The sequence below is a fragment of the Parasteatoda tepidariorum genome, chromosome 8, assembly GCF_043381705.1.
Source record: "Parasteatoda tepidariorum isolate YZ-2023 chromosome 8, CAS_Ptep_4.0, whole genome shotgun sequence".
NCBI lineage: Eukaryota > Metazoa > Arthropoda > Arachnida > Araneae > Theridiidae > Parasteatoda > Parasteatoda tepidariorum.
The window spans coordinates 34,484,122-34,509,742 of record NC_092211.1 but is presented as its reverse complement, the minus strand read 5'-3'; positions in this window follow the sequence as shown (position 1 = coordinate 34,509,742).

Genomic DNA, 25,621 nt, shown 5'->3' with positions numbered 1-25,621 from the left:
AATTTATCTTCTTCTAATGTAGTGCATTTTCATTTTGATAATTTAAAAATTTCTTTTCATTTTGTGAAGGTTAATGGTTTACTTTATATTTGTCAGAAATCATTTTCTATATACTTTAAATTTCAAATTAGTAATATAAAAGTGAAAAAAATTTGCAGCGAAAAGTTTCTCTCGTGGTATAGTAAACATAATTACCTTTTTATGAAATTTTATTGGTCCTTTTAATGAATTAGCATAATTTTTCCATTAATTAGCCCATTTTAAATAGCTAGTTTTTAACTTCAAATAGTAGCTTTATTACAAAAAGTAACTAAGCATCAATGACGTAAATAACAGAACACAAGTTTACGTTTCTAAACAAATTAATACGATTTAATAAAGTATATTATTTGTATTTCAAATCGGTTGATTTTAAAATATTTAGTTTTATATAAATATCTTTTAAAGCATACAGAAATAGTTAACGTTTTGTAAGAACACCTCTTTTAAGTATAATTTTTAAAAAAGTAATTGCGTGGTTTACTTAATTTTCGGAATACTAATTTGGTAACGTAGTTCGTCTCTGCTTCCATCGTTGCGTTGCTCTTTGGATTATATGAGAACTAAATAGCTCCTTTTTTAATTAGAGCTATAAGCTGACAACATCTTATTAATATTTAAAATCTTCAAAAAATCGTTTTCGTAATAATTGTTTTATTTTTTTTAATTACTCTCTTTGAAAAAAGAGTCAGCAAATTAGCAAAATTAAAGTTGGAAAACTAAAATTGGCCATATTCCAGAAAACGTTGATGTCGCTCGAAAAACGTGTAGCGTACTGTGTTGATTTATTCAAGCAAATGAAATAAAAATAGAATGAATGAAATAAAGAAGAAACAGTGCGCAATGTTTGTAGTGACCGCAATGCTTGTTCCAGGTTAATTGCAATTTCATGCACTCATTATGTATTTTAATAAAGCTTTAATAAAATATTTTTGAACATCTCAAAAAGCTAGGAAAAATCATGAAAGTAATATAAGAAGGTTTAATTATTTTAGGACTTATTGCCTTTCAAAGTTGATATGCGATCGAACTGGCCTTCCCGGTTTTTCTAGTGTAAAGCATCCATGAACAATCAATTCCCTATAAACTTGAAGTAAAGCACAATTTTTAGAGTGCTTCACCAGCGGATTAAGATAGGTATTACGCCACAGTTTCTACGATGTGATCACTAAATTAATTAAACTTTTTACTCCAAGAGATAAGAAAAAGTTTCAACATGAATTTGGTCATAACTATTTTTTTATCTGAAGTTTATATTATTTCTTATTTGCTTTTCAGGAGAAAGAAATTAAATAATAAAACACAACTTAAAATATTTCTTAGAAAATGTGCTTACATTTTTTTTTCAAAATAAAATAGTAATTGTTCAATAAAATAAATATAATTTTCGGTGAATCCTATTTATTGAATTACAGACACACAAAAATATCTCGTGCAGTTTATATTCAATAATTTTAGAAAGCACTCATTGATTCCAAGCTATTTAAAATAAATATAACTTTTTTTTTAAAGAAGTGAAGGAAACGTAATATTTTATGCTAATCAATTTATCCTTTATTTTGAGAAGGAAAGAAAAAAAAATCCTCAGATCCTATCTTTTTTTCAATAAGAAACACAATTTAGCAAAGTCGCATTCCTCTTATAACCTTTTCTGTGTTATTAAGACAAATATCTTTTGGCTGCAAAGGGAAATGGAGAAAAAAAAATTTGCAGGAAAAAAATAGGGAAAAAATTGCGATAATTGATTTTTACCTTTGTCAGTTTTCCCAAAAGAATACTCATTCTTTTTATTTTACATATGAATAATATTTGATCTTCAGATTCATACACTGAACTGAATTATATATTTCTATGGAATTTTCTTTTTTATTGTTCTTTTTTCTTTTAAGGTTTAAATAAATAAATGATATCAATAGAAAAATATGTTTTTCGACAAACATAAATATTTATTTTGAACAAATTGTAGTTTCAAACAAAATTCCCTTTTCTCATATAATATTTCATTCCTATGAAAGTAACATTTATTTAAATTAGTTCAAATATTTTAAGAATTATATATGAATTTAATCTTTTGTTTTCAACGTTTATTTACCAAAACTGCTTCTTTTAAAGCTAGTTATTTATTTATAATGTGTGGAAAGATGTTTGAGAAAAATTCCCAATCGTTTCTAAAATTATATTGGATTTTATGTAAACGAAATGTAAAATGTCTTTTTTTTAATGCTTGAAAAAACAGGAATTTAGGAGTCTCAAAACTAATTTATCATTACGATAGTACAGTTTCTGAAAAGGAATAATTGTTTAATTTTTAATACTGTTCTTCTAATGAATATTCGAAGGAAATGATTCAAAAATTTGCTCCAGTGAGAACAAAAGGACTAAATACATTAAATAGCATACATAACTGCCTGGTATGTGATTAGTTCTTTACAAATTTAAGTTCTAGACAATGATATTAAAAAAATCCTTTATTTCAGAAAAATATTTAATGTTTTCAAACACGCATGTGACTTTATTTTCTTACTCATGCTAAAATGATTTTAATTAAGCATGTTTACTAAAAAATATACTTGTAGATAAACAAACCAATACCACACGAACATATTTTAATAGGATATTATTCTATTATGATTTAGTAATTAACCGTAAAGCAAAGGTAAAGAACACATTTTACTCTATGGTTTTGAACCACGTTTACAAGTATTATAGTTTAAAAGCCGTTGAAATAAAACTATACGTTTTTTTAAACTATTTACAACTAGCATAGTTTAAAAATTTAAAAAAAAAATGAAATTTAGCAAGACATTGAAGTTAAGCCATTCATTGGGCAATGGCTCACTATTTAAAGAGTGCAGGATGTTAAGAACTCTTCACGTGTTGAAGGGAGAGGAGGAAAAATTTTGTCAAAACTGGGACTCGACCCCCCGTTCTCTTGAACATGAGATTAAGAGATCTTCCGTCTCGGCTATAATATGTACCCAGGCGCAGGAAAATAAGTTACTTCATCGGGTTGGTATATAGGTCAGTATTATAGTTTATAAACCGTTGATATAAAACTATACGCTTTTTTAAACTATTTACAACTAGCATATTTTAAAAATTAAAAAAAAAAAGAAATTTAGCGAGACATTGAAGTTAAGCCTTTCATTGGGCAATGGCTCACTATTGAAAGAGTGCAGGATGTTAAGAACTCTTCACGTGTTGAAGGGAGAGGAGGAAAAATTTTTCAAAACTGGGACTCGAACCCTCGTTCTCTTGAACATGAGATAGAGAGATCAGCCCTCTCGAATATAATATGTACCCAGACACAGGAAAATAAGTTACTTCCTCGGGTTGGTAGTTAGCGCGATTAAATTCTGGTTACTTAACCGATAAAGTCTAGGCATTTAATAAAAAGTTTTTCTCAAAGTTAACAATTTGAATACGATCTTATCTATAGTTAATTTGAATATGGTAAAATAACAATTAAATAATTTGTTATTAAACCATTTTGTTAAAGAAACTTCTAACAGTGTAGCATTTATTTCATAATACTGCATCTTCTCCAAAAAACAAAGATTACGGCTTTTCAGTTTTTCTTAAATTTACTATTATTATTATTTTATTATCATATTTATTATTATTATTTTATTATTATATTAATTATTATTATTATTTTATTACTATATTTATTATTATTATTATTTTATTATTATATTTATTATTATTATTATTTTATTATTATTTTATTATTATATTTATTACTATTATTATTCAACGGATGTACTAAATGTATGTATAGGGTTGAGGAAAACAAGTTATAAAATTGGTTATTTAATGTATTTTTATTCACAAAATAAAATAAGTAGAATCAAAATAGAATTTTTTTTTAATATTAAATGAGGGTGGCACTGTGTTGGTGACACATATTACCAAAAGTAGTACAAAGTACTTAATAATTGTGGGTCGTTATCGAAATAAATGTAGCTATTAAAGTAAATTTGAAATAATCTAAAATTTTTTAAAGGGTACTGGAAATTTGATGCCACCTTAAATGTTTTTTTTTTTTTATCTTTGATAGTGAACTTGTTAATATTTTTTTAAAACAAAAAAAAAAAAACTGTTTTAGTAACATTTTTTTAAAAAAAATTGAGAACACATCCAAAACATAACCGAAAAAACATATTTTTTTACATTTTATTTTCTAAAACTAAAATAAATAGATTGAAAGAATTCATATGAAAACTAAATGATTCTTCCTTTAATGAGTAGCAAAAAAAAAAAAGAAAATGATTATTATAAATTCATATTCCAAAACTGTGATATGTACTAGAATGTATTATCAAAACGACTTTCTGATATGTTCTTTTCGTGGCAGATTAGTTCATAGTGGATATAGTTCCCTTGTAGAATTTAAGTAAAATTTTTGGCCGAGTGAAATACATTCTAATTCGGATATGAAAGAGGAATATATATCCTAGAAAAATAAATAAAATCGTTTACGAAAAATTTATTTATTCAGTAAATCTACTTATGATGGATCTGTCCAATCTTCAAAATTATAAAATAAAGAAAGACAGTTACTTAAAGTAATCAAGAGAATCATTCTCATCACATTGCGAATTATCATAAAGATATGAAATTCAAGGGTTGGAACTGAGAGGCCGAAGCCTTCAAGTCCGTTAGCCGAGAATTTAAGATTAAAATTAATTAATTGCTCCCAAAGGACAGTTAAGCGCATTGAAAGAGATCCATGGTTGGCGATTTATCGAAAGATAACATAACCAAAATAAAAACCACCCCCCTACCGTAATCAAAATTAATTTGGTGAAAGCGAATCACCAAAAAAGACTGTGAAAATTAGTATAACCATGTAAATGAAAAATTTTCGTGGTGAGAAACAAAAAACAAAGAGTTGCAAATAGATTTTGCTTTCGATTTAGTTGCGACTGTAAATTAATGAGTTTTGCATTTATATTGAAATAAAAAGTTAGCCATTACATTGATTGTTACGAAAAGAATAAAATATTTATATTAGCCTTTTTATAAAGCGTAATAAAAATTAAATAATTGGTTTAATTTAATTAAAATTCTATTAAGAATGATTTGAAAAATAAGTTTAAGAAATTAAAGAAGTTTTAAAGACTGGAGAATATGTAATGCCTATTGGGGCATCACAATACCTTAAATTTATTTTCAACTTTAAGAATAAAGTTTTAAGTTCTTTGTTCATATAATCGTTTAAAATGCTTAGAATCGTTTAAATCCTTAGAAAGTGTGATATATTTTAGACTACATTTTCTTAGTCTAGACAAAATTGATTAAACATTAGCATAGAATTCATGTCATAACAGCTTGTTAACTTTCTCTTCTTAGCAAACTTGAAAACAAATTAAGTAAAAAAAAAAAACATTTTTTATTTGCTAAATAAATAGATTTATTCTATTACTTGATTCGAAATAACCACAGAATAAGTATAAATTAAATCACATAATTTTCATTTCTTAGAAAAAACTCAATATCCGAGTAGTACCCAAAATTTTAGACTTTGTAAATGGCAGTGGAATATTTTTATTGCTTAGTTCAATATTTGATTTTTGGGAAGAATATTTGCATATGTTTCAAATGGATTGCTTTTATAATAACATAATTAAAAGTTAAAAAATAAAACTATAAAATCAACGTAATAGATTAGTGTCATTGGAAAACATAATAATCATTTGTTTAAAGTAATAAACTCAAATAATATAGTCTAATGCGAACTAAGATATGTTCACATACTTTTTATAAAATATAGTCTAACATGCGATGCTATGAATAAACTAATATAACGAGGTCTTATATATTGATCTAAATAATTTGTAAATCTGACTAATGTCAGAGAAAGGTGTGAAATAAACATTAAAAACATATAAAAGGAAGTATTAGTTTTTCTTGTTTAAATTTGTTTCAAAATTCTTTCTTTCACAGAAATTAACATTGTGAAAATTTTAAAATACTCTCACTTAGCGTGCCGGTACTTTTTATCGTTAGATTCATTTCCACGGGGATTTGTTAGGGAACAAAAACTATGATCTATTCTAATATTTACAGCAATAATTAGCAAAATCACTGAATTACTCAAATAAATATTACTATAAAAATTACAGTATAATTTTTCAGGGTAAAAATTGATTTTTTATATGAGGCACAGCAGTGATTTTACTGTATACTGTCATTTTTTAAGGGGTGGTGAAACGCTTTATTTGTTTTAAAGGGAAAAATAAACATTTAAAACAGAAAAAAATTTTCATGTAAATTGCGGTATCGTTAACAGTGCAACTTTGCTCCACTGCGACGTTCTGAACCTGCAGACGCATTCAATTCGAATATAGAAATCAGCCAATAAGCCGTTATAAAATAGTCGCTCAAATTATGACTTTACTAGTTCCTAAAATATAAAAGTTGGTGGATTTATTAAAAAAAAGTTGTTAAATTTCAATATCACAGGTTGATAACAAGCATTAGTTTTCACTGATACTAATCACTGATTAGTTTTCACTAATTAGTTTTCACTTGACTTTTTTCCGACTCTCTGATAGTACTTTAGCAGACGCTCAGGGATTCGTATCGTACAGGTCGTGCCTTTACTATGAACTTAAATTTTTATGAGATAGATTAAATTTTTATGAGAGATTTATATAGCTTCTGAAATTAACTTTCATATTTTAGCTCTTTCCATAGTTAACTTTTACGTCACATGGCAGAGAGACCAAACTTCAGAAGTTGAAATGAATGAGCTATTGAATATATAGATGTATTATTGCTTATGTTAATAATGTAAACTCATAAGTGATTTCAATTTAAGCATACAGCAAAATATTTCTGATTTAAATGCATTACTTACTCGCTGATGAAATGTAAAGTCCACTGCAGAAGATTCCAGATAAAATTCCAGTAAAAATTGCCGGCATTTTTAGTGCATATTCCGTAAAATTGACTTTACCGTAAAATAAATTTTTACAGAAAATATTTCATAATTTTTACAGTAATATTTCATATCAGATTTTTTATTCCGTTCCGTGGTAAAAATCTCGTGGTTGTCGGTACTTTTTACCGAACTTTGATCTAGAATATTTCACTGTGTAAATTCTAATAATTTTGTGAAATTATGTTACAAGCATAAAACATTTCAGCAATCAATACTTCGATATTTGATTTACATTTATTAATGGTCGCATTATTTTGACATAGTTTGACCTGCAAAAATTGGTTTGAAAAATCTTAGGCATTTTTTTTTGGCTAATTATGCAAATAATTAATATTAATTATGGACTTCGCGTAAATCATGTGATAATAAAAGGCATTGTAAAATCAACTTAGTTTGATAACCACTGAGAGAATTATTAGCTTATCAACAAACACGTCTAACTATTCAAAGTGCAAAATAAAATCATCTAAATTCAAGAACGAAAAAATTAAGTTCGCAATGTCGTACGGGAAATTTAATTCGTTCTGCAAACACAAAATGAGTTAGAATAATTGAGAAAGTTTTTTTTTTCATACGTTTGAAAAATACTTTTCCTTGGGAAGAAGAACAAAGGTATCATCTCACCACAATGAAAACATTTTTTTCAAGTTATTTCGTTAGAAGGTCTTTAATTACTTTCCTTTGTAGTAGAGTATGGGAAGTGATGCTGAAAAAGCTAATTATAACTTTACCATTGGAGATGATATCATTAGGGAGAAGTTTTTGGAAAATTCTTAATTTTACACTTGTTTTGGCGAGCTTTTACTTCATTTTTCTCAATTAATTCATCCAAATTATAAAGTTTTTTAAAATTATATTATTATTATGCAGTTTCTAACTCCTGATAACTTTGCATAACTAGAATTTAAAATATACTTCTCATACAGTAATAGTTACTTCGTATTTAATTTGAAATGTATATGTTACGGTGAAACACCGAAATCTGCAGAATGTAGACGTTCACCGGTGAATGTCAACATTCACGTAGTCGCTTGGTGTATGTCCGAAATATTTGCTAAATATCCTTATTTTTGACTCTCCCCGGTGAATGTCAACAATCACATAGTCGCTTTGGTGAATGTCCGAAATATCTGTTATATCCTATTTTATATAAATTTATTCGTTAATATTATTATATTTATTTGATATATTTATATTTATTCTATATTTTAATACTTACTGACGATAGATTAGATGATACATCAGTGTTTGGAGTATCGGCCAAATATATACGGGGCAATGGCACTTGACCTTAAAAAAACATCAGTGTCGGTTATATCAGACAAATGTTTACCGGGCAGTGGCACTTAACCTTAAAAAAACATCAGTGTAGGGTATACCGGGGAAATGTATACCGGACAGTGGCAATTAACCTTANATATTTATTCTATATTTTAATACTTACTGACGATAGATTAGATGATACATCAGTGTTTGGAGTATCGGCCAAATATATACCGGGCAATGGCACTTGACCTTAAAAAAAACATCAGTGTCGGTTATATCAGACAAATGTTTACCGGGCAGTGGCACTTAACCTTAAAAAAAACATCAGTGTAGGGTATACCGGAGAAATGTATACCGGGCAGTGGCAATTAACCTTAAAAAAACACCAGTGTAGGGTATACCGGACAGTGGCCCTTAATCTTAAAAAACATCAGTGTAGGGTATACCGGGCAGTTGGCACTTAACCTTAAAAAACATCAGTGTAGGGTATACCGGGCAAATGTATACCAGGCAGTGGCACTTACCCTTAAAAAAACATCAGTGTAGGGTTAAAATATTGAATAAATGTAATTATCCACGAATAAATTCATATCAAATCGAATGTAATAAATATTTCGGACATTCACCAAAGCATATCTGTGATTGTCGACATACACCGGTGAGGGTCCGAATGTACAAGAATGTAATGAAATATTCGATCTTTCGCCGACGTATTTGGTGTTTGTCGACATTCACTGGTGAAAGTCAACAACCACCGATTTCGGTCTTTTGCCGTGACAAATACAACAAATAATACTCCTATTTTTAAATATATTCTTTTTTTGAAGAAATCATGCAAATAATTATTTCTCAAGATTCGCTTAGACTGCTAACCATGGATTATTTACAATAAAATATAAGAAAGGAACAAATTAAGAAAAATTATGGAATAATTCTTACTAATAATGTTAGTTAACAATTTTTTATTTGATCCAGCTATATTTGTTGAATTTTGTCAAACAATACTGGAATGAGAATAATAACATACAATATTCGTTGTTTGACTGATCTATTTTTTTATATTTTGTCAAACAATTATTTTTTTCAACTTCATTTAGTTGGTCTTTTTCATTTTAAGTACTTATTACATATTTTATTTATTTATACTGAACTCTTAAGAAATTTTTATTTTACTTGTTTGTTTTTATAAGAAACTTTAACCAGTCATGTTTTCGAGCCGATTAATTTTGAAAATCAGTGAACTCATTTTCTATTAAAAACTAGCATCTTATTTATTATTCATAACAGTAGCAGTCTTATTACCTGCAAAAACTTCAAAAATACATAAATACGATATAATAGTCGACAATGTTTCAACAGCTCAAAAACAGGCACCCATTTTTAAAATTCTCCAGACGTAAATAAGACGCTACTAAAGTGATTTGAAATATAAAATGGGAAGTTGCCAACGAAAAATGGAAAAACTAAAGTGATTTGAAAATTAAAATGGGAAGTTGCCAACGAAAAATGGAAAAATAAAGGTGAGAAACAAAACTAGAAAATCAGCAGTAAATGAGATAGAAAAAGATGATAAACAGAACAAGAAAAACCACAGTAGCTGACAGGGGCAAAATGCATAAGGTAAAATACATTTCTACGCGCTATAGAGAGGTGGTTGGGAATTAATGCCGTAAACAAGAGAATCAGCATTCATATAAATAAAATAAAGTTCCAGAGTATGAAGATGAGTATATCCATTAGTGGGAAATAATTTTGGCATTCTCGAAATTGAATTTATGCCCAAGGTACCAACAACAACAATGAGCTGTAATTGGTGAATTCTAGTATGTAGCCAAGGTAGCCAATTTAGCATGAACAAGGAATGTGGTAAATGCGCCAGCGATTATCAACTAACAGCTAATGGGATCTTTAAAACACTTAAATTTGATTTCGCTAACAAGTCTAAAAATTACTTAAGAACAGTAATAGTGGCAATTTTGGTCATTGTTCCTTAGAGATTTCAAAGCTTATTTTTAATTTTTGATTTTTGGGTACATAGTGTTAATTTATAAATTTAGATAAAAAAATTTTATTTGGATTTTTTTATTTATGTTTTGTTTTATAATGCTATATTTCTTTTTATGATCTGACATACTACGTTTCCAAAACACTCAATTATTACGTGTACAAAAATTTAAAAAAATAAACTAAGATATTTTGAGCAATTTTTAGTTCAATTATTTTACTCCAATAATTTAACAATTGCCAACTGTAGTATTCAGTAAAAAGAAAAAAATTCAATTGAAGATGACTTTAGAATGAATGACATCGGCGTCAAAGCAGGAATTACTGAGAAATAAACGTTCATATTTATGAGAAACGCTTATTTAAAATCTCTGAGAAAATTTTGGCTCCAAAGACGGTTACTCTCATAAACTTCTGAAAATCGATTTGATTTCTCACAGAAAGGGTCATTACTCAGCCGTGAGAAAAATCACTACTTGTATTGGAGACCGTTAACGCATTGAAACATATTGGCGTTCTTTGTTTACTTCTATGTCGCTTGGCGGCTTTCTTTAAGTTGCAGAGTGCCAATAAATCTTCACAAAATGTATTCTTTTTCTAGTCAATAAATTCTTCGCAATTTTGTGAGCTATAATTTTGGAAAAAAGTGGATTCTTGAATAAATTAAGGTTCTTTGTGGGGGTTAAGATATACTTTCCGTGCTATAGTTTGAAGTCAGAAATATTGGCTTTTCGAAAGCAATCATTGAGGAATTAAAGTAACTCAGTTAAGAGAAATATTTGTTACTTAGAAAAAAAATAATTGAACTAAGTTAAATGAAATATTTTTTAAACGAATTTTTATATTGATCTAAAGCGACACAGAGAAAAATAAAGTTTGATGAAAACACCGTATTATATGTTAGTGACATTTATCGCAAAGAAAATATATATCTGGTAATAAAATTAAAATATGCGAATTTTAAACCATTCATTTATCATTTTATTCTCGTTAAAGTGGTTAAATTTTGTCAGAAATTCTGGATTTTACGAATTATAGTTCTTATTACCACAAATATTGTAAAAATACAAAATTGAGAAGCAAACTTAATCGAATTAATTTTTGTATGTCTTGCTATGAGGTATCATGATAAAATTTTCCGAATTTTATCACACATTAGAAAACCGTATTTTATTGTTAGCTTTACCAAAATCATTACCAAATGGCTTCAATAAAAATTACTGAGCATTTTGGTGTCCTCATGGAGCCAGAAGCTCAGTAAAAATTACTTTATTCTGGTACTTTTCATGATGCTTTCTTTCTTAGTGTAAAAAGGAGAAATAATTTATTTGTAGTAGACTGTTCCAACCAAAACATACAGTGTTTCATATTATCTTTTCAATTTGCTTATAAAATAACCTTTTTCAATTTTATTCACATTAGATATTTAAACTTTACTTCTTTATAATGTTCCTTAATATGTTATTCTAGAGTATTTTTTTAATAATAATGTTTTTATTATTTTAATTTTACTCGTTTCAAATACAAACAGGAAAAAAATCATATTTATTTTTCATATACGTATGCATATGTATTTTATATATTTTTCATTTTTACCTTTTTGCCAAGAAATATAAAACAAATTAGCTCATATGTAGTCCGAAAATTTGCTTGATTCTCAGTTAAACTGTTAGCCTCTAAACTAATATGATATGATAATTTTTTATTTTATTTTGGAGAATGAAATAAAGTAAATATTAGATACAATATTGAATAAAATTTGGAGCAAATAATCATTTTATATGAATAATTTTAAAATAAAAGAAATGGAGACTTGAAATTTAGTAATTAAAAAAACACATTTAAACGCTAATGCAATCAGAAATGATATGTTTAAACCATAATATATCAGATTTAAATGTCAATGCTCTATTATCGCCATACTTTAGTCAAAGTCGATCGTTTCATTATACATTCATAATATTTTATCTATTGGAAACGCATGCAACTTGCAAATATTTTCAAATTTTTATTATTCTATTTCAACAAATTTTAATAAAAATACTTTTTTTTACGAATTAGAATTCTTTTGCTCTTTAAAATTTAATCTTCTACTGTATACTGCTGACATAAAAATAAATATAGTTAAAGTTAATAGATAACGTTGCGAGAAGGCTTTATAAATTATATTTTAAGATTATAGTGCATATTTTCTTTTTATCTGTCTTAACGTTGAAGAAATAAGGTAAACACAATAATCTTGATCGATGAGATCATATATTTCTAGCTTAAGCTTAGAGTTATGGCTACATAATAAAAATTCCAAAGCAGATTATTTATAAAATTGAGCTTGTACAAAAACACATTTAAAATACAAAAATGATTTACTTTCTTTTCAAATTGTTTATACGTTGCTGCTAAGTTTAATAGTAAAGCTAACATTATTATTTTGTTTCAATATTAGAAACATTGCTTTTCAAAAAGTATGCTACATGTTTATATCAACCGGAATAAATTTTTAAAGAGTTTCGATAATTAAATCTCTTAATGTTTTTTCATGTATTAATTACATTTTGCGTGAAATAAACGCGTGAAAGGGGATATTTTTTATAGGACCTTATATTGTAAAATTTGCTCAGCTGATTTAGAAATATTTAAATTGAAGTATTCGATAGTTTTTTATTCAATCAAAAATAGTTAGCGACAGTTTTATATTCAGTCAAAAATATTATTCTTACGTACAAACAAATCCTTAAGGCTTAATACATGAGCAAAATTCCCTCATAAAATTGATGCGATTCGAAATTAAATATATACAATCAGAAAAAGAATAAAAAACCAGATTCTACTTATAATTACAAGAAATTTATTATACATTTTAAATGAGTTAAACCTCGATTAACCGTTTGCACTAGAAACAGGCAATAAAGTTTTAGAGCTCAGATGGATTTTTTCCAATTACCCAGAGAGTCATTGACAGAAATTTCAAATGAATAAGTATTTAATATTTTATACTTAGCCAAAAATTAACCGAACAAACCGAAAATAATTTTTTTCATGAGGAGCAAAGTTTTCTCAATGATCTGAAATAGTTTCAATATGAAATATTTCAAATCAAATACATCTGAACTAAGTAGAATTGTAATTGTTTTCCCATACAGCAAACTGACTTAACTTATTTAACCAATAAAGCACCAGTGCTTAGAATTTTTTAAAAATAATTTCCTAAGTACTTCAAGAGATTATCAATATTGCTTTAGAAATTCCCAAATGTCCGAATAGTCTCTTTATGCTTATTTTGAAGTACAGTTCTTACAAACAAGCGTCCCACATTATTTGTTGGCTTAATCTTAGCATACGTTACAAAGTGGTTTAGGCGACATTAGCAAACATGCAACCTGTGGTTGTAGATTTGCCACGATTCTGTGGGTTATAGCTTTTTTTTTATTTATGTGCTTTTTTCATAGTATGTTGTTTAGGCCGGGATAGCCTGGTTGGTAGGGCATTGACCCCATGTCCAAGGGGTCATGGGTTCGATCGCGATGGAAGAAGTGTAGTAAATAGTGACAGATGTACGTTAAATCTGTCGAGTCGCAAAGTCCTTCATGTTCCTATATCAAATCAATATCTCTGGAGGTACAGATCCAAGAGTTTTCTTGTTTTCTGGATTGGTTCAAAATTACAAGGCTACGGAGTTGAACATTAGAAGTCGTAAACCCAAAATTGGGTCTGATGTTCAACGACGGATAAAATAAAAATAAATATAGTATGTTGTTTGAGCCGAGATGGCTCAGGGGATGGAGCGTTCGCCTTCCAATGAGGTGAACCGGGTTCGAATCCCGGTGATGGCTGGTCGATGCAAATTCCACATCCGGCTTGCACCAACCGCAGTGCTGACGTGAAGTATCCTCAGTGGTAGACAGATCATGAGTTAGAGTCCCCTTGCCATCAAACTAACCGTGGGAGGTTCTCTTGGTCTTCCTCTCCATATAACGCAAATGCGGGTTAGTTACATCAAAAAGTCCTCTACGAAAGCAAATTTCTCCCAATACTTGATCCAGGAGTTTCCTTGTCTTCTGGATTGGGTTCAAAATTACAAGGATACGGAGTTGAACATTAGTAGTCGTAAACCCCAAAAATTGGGACGACTGTTCAACGACGGTGGTAAAATAAAGTAAAATAGTATGTTGTTTATGTGATTTCCATTTTCAAGTTACGATTTTGCAAGTTTTTACTCGCTCCGATTTTTGACGACAATCGTAAGAACGCCATTTCTGCGTTGATGACTGTTTGGTGATAAGCGTCAACACGTCATTTCGACGTTAGAGAAATTTTTTTCAAAATCACTCCAAGGGTGTATAATAATATTAGGATTAAAGGGTAAATAATATTAGGATTTTGACCATTATTTTTTCATGCAGTTTTACCTAAATCTATGTTAAGTGACACCGAGAATGATTTTTTTTTTGCTTATATTTCTGTAAGTTTCGTTTCGATTCTTTTCCAATGAGGAACTGGGCTGAAATTCTTGCTTATCTCCAAATTATTTCTCCACAAGTTTGGATCGCATGTTATAAAATTTGATCTTCTCTCTAAAATTTGTATGCCAACTTATAACGTAATCTATAAAAAATTGGATCAATTAATTTTAATTAGCGTTCACTTTTGATCACTATTTCATTCATCGTCCGTGCCTTAATTTGCAGTTAATGTGACAAAAGACTTTCAATTTTGTTTTGAAATTATTTAGGGATTTGTTTGAAACCCTCAGTATACATTTATATTGTTAAAAACAACTTATATACAAAATTTCAAAAAAATATTTAAAGATTAAAATTTTGAATTTTTAATATTATTCCTCGAGTCTGAAATTTTTTTAAAATGAAAAAATTCTTTTAAAATATTACACATTTGGTAATATAATAAAATTGTTGCGATTAGTTTTTTTATTTTTTATTATTGAAACAAATAACAGTAAAAAGCAGTAAAAAACCTGTATTTTTGAAAAAAATCATCATAGTGCTATAAACTATCATGTATAAAAATAATACTATTTTCTTAATTCGAAAAACTTTTCAACAGACAGAGGGAAAATTTCAGCAAAATTAAGAGCATATTAATTTTAAACATAAAAATAATAATGGCGGAAAAAGTGACATTCCTGAATTAGAAAGAAACACAGAAAGACCTGAATATATTTAGTAATATTATTCGTCGTATTTTAATTATTAAATCAGCCATCCACAGAAACTTCCAATATTTTATTGCTTAAAATTAACCATGTTGCCATGTTCCAGTGTCATTTCATTTCATTAGAGTAAAACAGTTTACCAAAGATAAAAACTTTATTTAGGTGTAACACTTATGTAAGCTGAATCAACAGAATTAAAAAACTAATTTTAAATTGACCGTGATAGATATTTCTATTTTAATCTTTTTGGATTGAAAGCGTAACTTTTATTATAGGTACTTTCTGCATAACTAATACAGAACTTTCTTTCGTATTTGGAATAAGCATATCGAATATTTACTATTCTGTTTTAATTCACCAATATGAAAGTAATGAAGAGGAGCAGTATCAATAAGAATTCGTTCATAGAATAAGTTGGGGTCACTGATGCTAAAAAATGTAGACTTATTTAGAAGCTAAGATTTTTAAAGTGGAAATGCAGAAATGTTGCCCATCATGACCAGCTTAAAATATGTTGCAATACAACGTAGCGGATAACAAACGAAAATATGCGTCTATTGAAGACATATTCTACTAAATAAAGTTATAATTGGCTTAAAGCCGATGAGTTACGCAGCTAGAAAATGCATTTCACATTTAAGAAAATGTTAAACAATACACTGAGAAAAAAAGTTTAGTTAAAACTACCAGAATGCGGAATCATTTACGGTGTTTGGCTCAATGGGAACATCAAAAAGTTGTATTTTTTACTATATGTGTGGTTATAAGAACTATAATTTTGAAAACCAGAATTTCCTGTAAACCTTTTACCATATGAACTGAACAGATAAATTACAAAATGAAGGGCTTAAAGGTTACTCATGTTGGTCTAAAAAGAAAGGGTTACACATTTTGTATAACCAAAATAATGCTGTTTTTTTTAATACCAATAATGTTATTACCATACAGTGCCATAGGCAAGCAGTACCATACTGTGTCCATAATGTACTGTGTCCATACAGCTGTACTGTGTCCTTACAGCTGTACTGTGTCCTTACAGTATGGTAATTTTTTTAATTTTTTTCAGTGCATTAAAGTATTAAGTTAGTAACAAAAAATTTTATAATTATCTTTTTTCAGTGTATTTTCATTTGTAATAAGACATCCTATAATTGGAGGTTTTTTATTAGTAAGAAAAAAGATAAAATAATTCTTTCTCCGAGGATTTTTATTAATAACAGGAAATGTTATAATTATCCTATCTCGGAGGATTTTTATTCAAGTTTATAAGAGAATTTAATTGTAATGAGATATTTCAACGCTATTGGCAAGCAAGAAGTTTAATGGCCTAACGGCAAATGTGACTGGTATTTGAGAAATAAATTGTAATGAGATTGAGTCTTTATAATTTTATTTTTATAAGAATGAGTACGATGAATTATCTAAAACGAAATATTTGTTCAGATCAGATAGATTCTGTCTTAAATATAGTTCACTGTAGATAACATAAATCTTAATTAAACATTGAGCCCTATTATTTGTTACTATATAATAATTTTAATCAAACAATCACGTTTTGCATTTATTTAGAAAAATCACGATCTCAAATTATAGATTAAAAATTTAGAAAATATTTAAAACATTTTAACAAGTTTAGTATCTAAATTCTAATATCATTATCTTAGTAAACAAATAACGATACATTTTTAAGCATCCAACTTTATATCTATTTCGTGTACTGCCACCTCAAACCAAAAGGAACTGATTTTACAGCTGAACTTAAATCCGGTAATGCAGAAAGTGATTCCGGTTTGTCCTGATGGATGAGAAACTGCTGTGATTGCCGAAGATTACTGGAGTGGATTGCGAAGACAGAAGTTTTATAATTCACTTAACAAGTACCGTCACTTCCTACACTTTAACAAACAATTTCCTTCTTAAGTTTTCGAAATAAAGGGAATGAAGATACCGTTAAATTATATGAATACATGGAAAATTCAAATTATGTGAATAAATTATATGACGAATGAAGAGTACATTCAAAGTATAAAGGAATACGAAGAGAACAATAAAAGTATTACAATATTTTGACATTGAAAAAAGTTCTACAGTTAGGATGTTCTAGTTCTCAAGAAGACAATATTTTCCCATTGTACATGCACAATATTCTGCAGTCGAAAGTCGATTCTGAAGTTGGCTAATTAAGCTTAATTAAACATTGAGTTTGGTTGCAATATAAATAAAACTGAGGAGCATTTTTTTAGTTTTCTGCTGTTGAAAATTTGTTAAAAGATCTTAGATATTTTCGTATCTCGGATTTCATATTTGCAATTGGTTTCTCTCTCCAAGCTGCAGCTTCTAATGACTTTTTCAGTATATTTTTTTCGCAATGAACAAACTAAAAAAGTTAAATATAAGAATGTGCCGCGCAAATATGACGACCAATTTCTAAAGAAGTGAGTATGGCACATCATTAGGATTAAAATTGCATTAGTATCCATGACCGAAAGTGAGTTTTCAATCTAGCAGCATTTAATGACTCGCTCTACTATTTCGCATTTTCTTTAATAATAATTGAAAAAAATTTATTCTTGGCTTTGTTTTGTTCAGGTAACAAATTTTAAAAGAGATGAATACTTGCATCATAATTGTGACCAACTACAACCAAAAAAATATCTCCAGAAAAAGAGAAAGAGTCGTTAAGGCCACTGGATTGTAAATTAGCTGCCTGGAAATGTAACCATAAGCCGCTAGCAATCATTCCCTATTATGAGCTGTTTCTTCCTGTTCTTCTAAACTAATCACAATCCACACGTCGTATAATCACGACAAAACAATAAAGTATACGACAAAATTCCCGGTCATGTTTTCCTATGTGATTTCCTATGTAATTTCATGATGTTTCATCTGTTTCCTAGAAGTTTGCCGCAGAATTTACTTGATCTCCTGTTATTTTATAACGCTTATCTAAAGTCCATATATCACGTTTTTAAACATTTACATTTCGACAAAAAATAGACTAAAAATATAAGGACAAAATAAAGTCTAGACTATTAATATCATATAAAAAAACTGTAGCCTTAGGAGCAAAACTAAATTAAGATATAAAATTCACACACTCGAATTATGCAAGATCAAGTATTTGTATAAATGCAACAGAAAATTAAGTCTCCCAAGTAATTTTTAATCGGAAATTCAATTTTTGTCTAGTTATACAAAAATGTGTCATCATATCGAAGTTATTGAGAAAAGATTTAAACAATATTTAAAAAAAAATAGTTTTAATTTATAAGGTGACTAGTAATACGTATATTGACGGCACTATATTTAGTTTGTACACGGCCCCTCCAATCCAAAAGGGACGTTAAATCTAGAGTGCGGAAAAGAGCTGCTTTCACGGCCGAACTGAACTCCGGTAATGCAGGAGGTGATTCCTCTTTTTCTAGATCGATGCACCTAAGGCGCTGTGATTGCCGAAGTTGACTGAGGTGGGATGGGGTATAAGGTGGGCTTAGAATCCAATTAACAGGTACCTTTGTTTCCTACATTCTCAAAAACAATTTCCTTTAAAATTTTCGGAAGGTAAAAGAAAGAATAATTGAAGAAAGGCGGGTTATTAAAGCTACGTTGCACAGATTTAACACTTTCTCTCTCCAGTTGCAAACGATATAAAAAAAAAGCTGTTATCGAAATTTTAAAAGAGAATATAGAAAGATTGAATCACGTGCTGAGATAAGGAAATAGTAAAACTTCTTTTCCAATAAACACACGTCTCTAGCTTGAAAGGGATAAACTCGGATTGAAAATACCACTTTGCAAATTCAATAAGTTTAAGTCCGTTATTGGGAAAAACACCTGTTTTTTCCATTTAGGGCTTCTTTTTCGAATTGGATATAAAAATCAATAAATTCGTTTTGAGTAAGATGTTTAATACTTTTAATGAGCTTTTTTACACTTGTGATTTTTTTTAAATAAAATTATTCTTTAAGAAAAGCTATATTTGTATTTTTGAAATAATCTTATCGCAGATAAAAGGATTTAAATAAGATTATTTTTAAAATAAAAAAGTCAGCTTTTTCATATTAAATTACATTTAAAGGAAAGTCGATCCAAGCTTGAAGTTTAATATTTATACTTTGAACTTATTAATACTTATTGCTTAAATTTTATGTATTCTTAATAAGGCATTGAATAAATCCATATTTTCGTTCAAAGAGGAACATAATATGGTGTAATTATGTGCACGAGGGAATAAAACTAGCACAATAAAATATCAAACCTTTTACCTTCTTATGTTGCTGAAATTTCTCGTTTTTCCTGAATAATATGTACATAGCATAGCTTTTAACAGTGAAATATATCGAATAAATTAAATCTTAAATTTTAAAATTTGTTATTCTTTATATCGATTAAATGATTGTCGTTTTAATAATAAACGTTGAAACAATTTAATGGGTACTTAAAATGTTTAGATATTGACATTAAAAGTATTTTAGAAAAAGTTCAAATGTGATAAACATTGCATTAAAGTCCATCTTAGATTCTAAAAGATGAACAGAACAGACAGTGAAAGTAAAGACAACGCAAAAATACTGTTTGAGTAAGAATGTTAACTTGACATTTGACTGGTTTAAAAAGAGAAAAATACTAAAAGAAAAGCCACATTTATAGTTGTTTTAGCAAAACTTTAAAAAAAGAACATCTTGCGGCAGCTGTCACAATTTATAAAATTATGTCGTTGTTACTTTAATGGAAAAAGAAGTTTAAAATCTAATACATACAAAAGAAACTTTAATGGTACATTTGATGTTATTCATTTGTCAAACATAAACATTTTGTGTTAATTGAAAAAAAATCAGCTTGAAAAAAATACCATGTACTGTATCTGTAGGCATACAATTTTTTGTGCATTTATTCAGTCAAAATAAAATCGACTTGATCCATTTAACAATCACGTTCATATTCAGCAAATAAGTTCGTGTGGTTTCATCATACACTGAAAAAAAAATACGGTGTAGTCAGAATTACCAGAACTATCTGTCTGGCTCTACAGGGACACCAAAAAGCATGGTAATTTTTGCGGAAAGGCATTGGTTATGATTTTTGTAAGAACTTGGTGAAAATTACGGAACAATATTTAAATAAATATATTTTAATATTTTCATTTTTAAGACAAAATTTGGATGACTTCTGTGTTTTTAAAATAGGTGTATACACTTACACTTCCTTTAATGCCCATATTAAAAATATATAACCCTGTTATAAACTCAAACCGTCTTGATAAGATTTAATTTATTCAAAAATGTTATTGCAGAGGACGAAAAATAAAGTTCTTGAGCAAAGAATCTCATAAACTAAGCATTTTTGTAATCTATGCGTTTTTGAATAAAATGCTTTATTCTATTTTCCGTACATTTCGACTAATATTGATTATGTCTGCACTACATAGATTTATTTTCAGGAAGAAATTCAAATAAAATGTTAATAGAACTTGGAGTACTCTGCATGGATGTATAATATTGTGTTCAGTCACTTTTAGATTTTCTAATTAATCCGTAATTTAAAATGCAATTAATAATTTGTTCAAAACTTTATGTTTAATTTAACAACGTATAATAATGAAAATGGAGAGAGTGTTGACAAGTGAAAATCATAAAAAAGAGAGAAAAAAACGTCGAATTGTTATGTGCTACCAGAAAGCAAACGATTTTAAATCAAACGCGAACCACAGCTGCCCCTATTTTTTAATCGTCAGCACATTTTTCTTTCAAGGAGTGGCTCAAATTCAGAATGTTGAGACTTAGATGCTGTCACTTAAAATTGAACCTGTAATCGTTCGAAAAAATATGATTCGAGATTAAAATTCATTGATTTGCGTTGAATTCGTTGAAACCGTTTATACTTGCTTTTGCTTTATAAAGAAGCTGTGTTCTACTTTCATTAAATATTATTTTCCTGCTGATAATGATGTTAATGAGTTTTGATGATGTTTAGCTTCTTAGTTGGGATGTGTTATTTGGTGAAAACGGAGGATCAACTAAACATTGATCATTTGAATACAAAAACAAAGAACTTATGTAATATTTCTAGCAACGATGATGTCTTCAAATATTGAATATTTCAAGAAAGTTATAACTTTTGACGAATGTTTTATTGTAACCCGCAGATGTTTTGATCCTTTTGGGGTTTTATTAGTAGACATTGTGCTTTTTTTAAAAAAAAGTATTATATATTCCAAGCTTGTGATTTCAAGAAGTTATGAGCTTTCGTAGTTTATATTTCAAAAGCAGAAAGTGATTTCTCGACTTAATTTATTACCTATTTGTTCAGAAAAAAATATTTTCGAATTATATGAAAAGGGTGAGTAATACTTATGTTTTGCATATATAAGCTTTTATATTAGATAATAAAATAGTATTTGAGATTTAATGTTAATTAGAATAAGTTAATGATTTAAAATTGATGAAGAATTTGATATGTTTTGAGTTCACTTTCAATTATTTATTTTTTTTGTATAAAGTTTCTTCCATTTTCAAATACTTTTGCGATTGCCAAGTTAATGTTTTCTCTCATTTTGATCGCATTGTTTTAGATTTCTCTAAATTTTTATAATGCGCTCCAATCAACACTATTTTTCATTTTTTAAGTTTTTAATTTGTAATTTAAATTAATTGAATTTGCTATAAAAAGGAAATAATATAAGTGAAATAATAATTAAATGAAAATAATAATTAAATGAAATAAGTTAAGAAATAAACTTCACAAATATTTCTAGTTATAATTAATTTCTTGCGCATTTTTTAATACTTTAAAATTTCTTCCTTAAATACTTAATTACTAAACTAAATACATCATGGAAATTAAAATATTTCAAGTTTTGTATTTCTTGATTTTTTAATTGCAAATGTATTCTTGGTCCTTCCAAAATTATTTTTATGGTCCAAGTTACAATTTTCATATACACTATTACTTATTTAATATGATTGTAAGTAAATAAATTTTCAGCATTATCATTACTGATTTTTAGAATGAACTCAGCTCATTAGTTTGTAGTTATTGAAATATACATCTCATAGACATAATTTTTATATATAGTAAAGCAAAATGCAATGCATGGGAAAAAGTAAGCTTTTAAGATGAAGATTTCTTCTGAGTAAATTAAAAATGAATCCCTTTGACAGTAGACATTTTTTAAGAAATATATTTATTTCTTGAAACAATTCAAAAATAGTTTTATAAGCATTAATTAGTCAAAAACAATTTACATGTGCTTTGATTTTAATATTTAATTTGAAATAGCAATTATACTCTTTAATGAAAATTGAGTACAATATGTTTTATTTTATACATAAAATAATAAATCTGGATCAAAATATAATTTCTAAAAGTATCGTTAAGAGACCAGTGTTGTGTTTTTGATGTTAAAAATTGGTTTTTTACATGACAGGTCAAAAATCTGTCGAAAAACTGTCAAAACCGGGGGCAAGTTTAATTTTTGACATTAGAACATTTTATGAGATACTAAATCATGAGCAACACATTCATTATATACTACTGTAATTATGAGTTATATTATATATCACATCTAAAAAATGTAGACAAAATATTGAAACTATCAATAGCTTTTTTTAATGATAATCTTAATACTTACAGACCCAAATTATAACCATTGGGTTTATATTACAGTTAATAACTCTGAGTAGTTAATTATTATCAATCTGAATATTGATTTTGATTCTTTTATGTTATAATTTAGGCAGAATTTTTAGATTAAGTAAAATTAAAGTGTTCTTTAATAATTGTATGATCTCAACGAACAATTTTTTTTATTATTCTAAATATTTGTTGTGATTAATTATATTCAGGGCAGCAGAATATGGCTAACAGCGTGTACCAGTCTTTGGAGAAAATTCAGGTAACCATGGGAAAATGTATCGTCTAAAAAATTCATACAAAATTGTTGCTAAAAAGAAGTGTCGCTTCGCATAACTTTTTTTTGTTAGAAAAACATATGTCAATTTGTGTATCTTTTATTACTTTGAATTCCTAGAGTTTAAAAAAAGGACCTTAAATTTAATTTAATAAAATATTACTAATTCAATGTATTTTAATTTATAATAATTGTTACACATATACTCATTTATTCAAGAATTGCGTAAAATAAAATGAATGTTTTTTTTATAAATAAAAACTATTTTCCGAAACTATTCTGAAAAATTTGTACTGAAAAAAAGTTAAAACTTATGGGAAAATTTTGATCTTAAAGTAAACTCTGTTCGTATGGAATAATAGGCACTGACAATGTTCTGCACTCTTGCTTATATATACAGTGCACCAAAAAATACAGATCACCCTAAATAACTTTTGGTCTATTGATCGGATCCTTACCTCCTACGACTCAAGTTCGAAGGGGTGACCTCAAATATGCAAATGAATTAGTGCAGACGATATTTTAAGTTACGAAATCAGACACAAAAACGTACTTTCTCTGAATAAACATACCTTTTTTCAACGAATTCGGAGACCCAAAATATGGGAGTAGCCGCAATCTGGGAAATATGGTCCCCATAGTTTTGTCAGGAGAGTGAGCCTAAGTTTGGACCCCTTAATGTTATTTTTACTTTTTGCCTATTTCGCCATATATCGAGAACTGTTTGAGCAAATTAAAAATTTTTGCACACAACAATAAAAATCATTTGTTCAAAGAAAATCACTTAAAAAATAAATTTTAATGAATATTTATTATTTTTTGCTATTTTATTTAATAATGTTCAAAAACATTGAACAGTAAGGTATACAAAATTTTTTGCATCATTTTAATATTTGTAATTTTACATCACAAAATACAAAATTTGAACGAAATTGGTTGAATAGTTCCTGAGAAATCGAATTTCAAAAAAGTCGTATTTAGTCGTTTGTGAATGTCGAATGTGTGCCGCATGTGACTTCCGTGACGTCGATTCGAGGATTTAAAAAAGTCAACCTTTGAGACCTTTAAGAATATCACATTTTGACGTCAACATGAGCTCAAAATCATACATTTATTTGTTACAGTGAATCACCATGACTTTTTGCCCTTAATCTCATCTTGACTTTTATCTTTTTCGAGCTGCTATCACTTCTAGAATATTACTGTTTCCAAACTTTAACTGTTAAAATCATTTTTGCACTAAAAAAATATGGTCCAAACTACCTGAATATGGTAGCATTTACCATATGCCATGCTCTATGAGAACACAAAAAAAAAGTTTGGTAATTTTTACCGAGACACTTTTGTAATGATTTTGGTAAAACTAACAATTAAACATGGTTTTTTAATGTGGTATAAAACTTTGTAAATGTGGTAAAATTTGTTAATGTTATCAAGATACAATAGTATGGCATGAAAACTATTTACTCGGTTAAAATTAATTTCACTTTTACATTTTTATTGAATGTGTGGTAATATGAACGATGATTTCTGAAACCAACATTTCCGGTATCTTATGCACGGAAAAATTAAACATGAATGATATCAAATGAATGATGGTATGTTTTGATTTTATTAACCAAGATGTTTTCTACCAAAAAGGTCAATACCAAAAAGTACTGTATTTTTACCAGATTTTTTTCTCCTGGTAATGTAAACTAATGGAAATATTCTATATTGATAAAATTTCCAATAAGCTACAAAAAAGAGCATTTCTGATAAAATAAATTTTACTGAATTTAGTAAAAATAGATTATAATAATTTTCAAATGAGAAATCGTTGATTAAACGTACATTTTGATGTCTTTTTCGTCGTTATTAATTATATAAATTGTTATTTCTCCTTAAATAATATATATACATATATATATATTATTTATTATTTTTACGAAACACACAGTACCTTACTATATACATATATTTAAGTTCAAAATGTGGGAAAAACAAGGGAAAAATTACCGAACAATGAAAACTGTTTTGAACTTTTTGAACTTGTTTTGAGAGTTCTATTTACTTGCAGCTTATGCTCAATAAATGAAACTTATTGTTATATATATATATATGTGTATATATATATATATATGTATATATATATATGTATATAAGTTCAAAATGAAGAATAAAACAAAGAAAAATTATAGACATATGAAAAAAAGGGGGTGGGAAATAATAAGTAAAAAAATAACAAACTACATATTATTTAAAAAAAAAAAAAAAAAAAATAAAAAAAAAAAAAAAAAAAAAA